We start from the raw sequence: 2,555 nt of genomic DNA, 5'->3' as shown, positions 1-2,555 counted from the left end.
CTGCATACACTTACATTTCACTGGAATGATTCCAATAAAATGAGTGCGTACACAGATTATGGGATGGCTATACTAATTAGCAGAGAATGAATCATATAAATGCAAACATGTATGTGAACTCATGAGCTGCCAAGCCTATAGCTATGACATCTACCAAAGTGACAATTTCACTTTTTTCAGATGAGTTGATGGCCTTCCCAGCTACACTGTTGGATTGTTTTGTTGATATTCAACGATGACTGTAACTCCCCCAGCGCACAACACCACTGTATTGACACACAACTTGGAACATAAAAAAAAAAAAAAAGCACCAACATTAACCTTGAAATGAGACTATAGCTAACGTGTTTACTGTACAATTTAGCTGTGACCGCGTTGAAACTCCTCGTATTTGTTGTATGGGGCACCTTTCGGTGTGGGGCACCGTTGACCTTGTTAAGCTGCACCTCAAACATCACCCCCCGACGCGTATGTGTGGACGCGCTGTGATCTTTGGCGAGTGCCTGGTCGCTTTCTCTCGCTAATTACACATGCTGCAAGGCTCGTCTGTGTCATCACGGACCCTGCTAAAATACAGCCCACTAATCTTGTTTGCACACAGAATCCGAGTTGCGACCTGCTTGGGGGAGAGAGGGGAGGGAAGGGGGGGAAGGAAGGAAGAGGGAGAGAAGGAGGGGTGGGCGATAATGGGGGAGGGATATGTCTACTGATGAGGTCTACTGTGTCGGGAAACTACTGTCGGGGACAATCGGAGACACAGGTAGATCCTTTCCTTCTGTGTGTGTGTGTGTGTGTGTAGGCGGCACACTCATTTGTATTGGACAGTGTTGCACGTCATTTAATTGCTTCTGGCAATGTGTAAAACGGTCATTAAAACATTTGTTGGAGCAACCACCATCATTAGGTGCAGTACTTCTGTGTGCAGTGAGTGCCTTTGTGAAGGTTAACTGGATAACAGCAAAAACTAACAACACCATTCACAAAACAAATGCTCCCAGATCTGCTCTCCTCTTCTTGGTAATGAAGCTACTGTTACCACTGAATGCCATGGATTCATTTAATTGTGTCTCTTCTGAGGCAAACAGTGCGGTTTGTTTCCACATGGATGCCCCTGGATAGAAGATACCCCCTCCCTAAATGAGGTGTGATGCAGACAGGAAGTCACATGATGAGCCCCCATGTAAATAATGCATGGATCTTAAAGGGTCCTACCCTGCCACTCAAGCACGGCTGACCCACTTTAATTAGAACACTCCCATCGCGCTCTCCTCTCCTCTGCTCTCCTCACCTCTCCTCTCCCCTTCTTCTGCTCTGCTCTCATATCTGAATAGCTGTCTCCACCTGATCTATATGTACAGTAAACTGTGTGATAAACACTTCACTGCAGACACGTCCGTTCACTTCCTCTCCCCTCCGAGTGACTCTGAGACAGATAACTAAGCACACTGTTGACATCACTTCCCCAAACTTTTCCTCTCTGCACTTATCTCCCCCCACACCCCCCACCAGCCTCCCCACATCACTAAGTGGGGGCCTCTACCACAGTTCCCAAACATCTAATTATCCGCCCAACGTTTCACATCCATCACATTATCTTCCAGAGACCCCGGCGAGGTGTTAGCACTCCCCGCTAACCAATTACCTGGCGCTCTTTCCTCCCACCAGTCACCTGCATTGCAAATGTGACCTTTACTTAGAGGACTGATTGCATGTTTCCTGGGGTGTATGCGGAGCGGAGTGAGAGTGGTTGACTGGCTGACTGACTGACTGGCTGGCTGGCTGGCTGGCTGGATGGCTGGATGGCTGGATGGCTGTATGGCTGGCTGGCTGGCTGGATGGCTGGCTGGCTGGCTGGCTGGCTGGCTGGCTGGATGGCTGGATGGCTGGCTGACTGGCTGGTTGGCTGGTAGGCTGCTGGGTTAGACACCCCTGCCCTCCCTTCCTCTTGTGTGTCAAAACTGTCATGAATGTTAATACACTCAGATGGCCATTGAACAAAGAAGTGTTTTTGACATTATACAGGCGCCCATTACAAGGCGAGGTAAAAGGGCCAATGCTTTAATGAGTGGGTGGGTCAGTGAGCCAAGCCCTGGCCCTACAGTACAGTCAGAGCAGCCCGGGTCCCCATGCAGAGGAAACCAACAGCCCTGACCTGTAGTTACCGCCAAGGCCAGCTAGCTCAGCTCCCCACTACAACACCCTACAACACCCTTAACAAAGAAAGTTGTCTTCTTCTTCTCTCTCCAGATCACCAGGAGACGGAAGGATGCAGCAGGCCAAGCCTGAGAGATAGTCTGTTCTTGTTCAACTTTTTTTTTTTCTTTTTTTTTTTTTAAGGGGAACCTTTCGCTTGGATGACTCATCAAAATTTAGGATGAAATGCTCCACCTGAGAGAGGTGAGAGGAGGGAGACGGGCGTTAGACCTGATTGAGACGCGCAGAGGAGCACCTAGTTCGCTGGTGCACATCCGTACAGTTGGACGGGTCTGTCTCTCAAACTCTCAAATAGCCTCGGCCGAACCTGTTTGAGTTACTGAGTCTTCACGCTACACGCT

Source organism: Osmerus eperlanus, chromosome 7 (genome assembly GCF_963692335.1).
Source record: "Osmerus eperlanus chromosome 7, fOsmEpe2.1, whole genome shotgun sequence".
In the NCBI taxonomy this organism is placed as follows: domain Eukaryota; kingdom Metazoa; phylum Chordata; class Actinopteri; order Osmeriformes; family Osmeridae; genus Osmerus; species Osmerus eperlanus.
Note: the sequence above shows the minus strand (reverse complement) of the source record.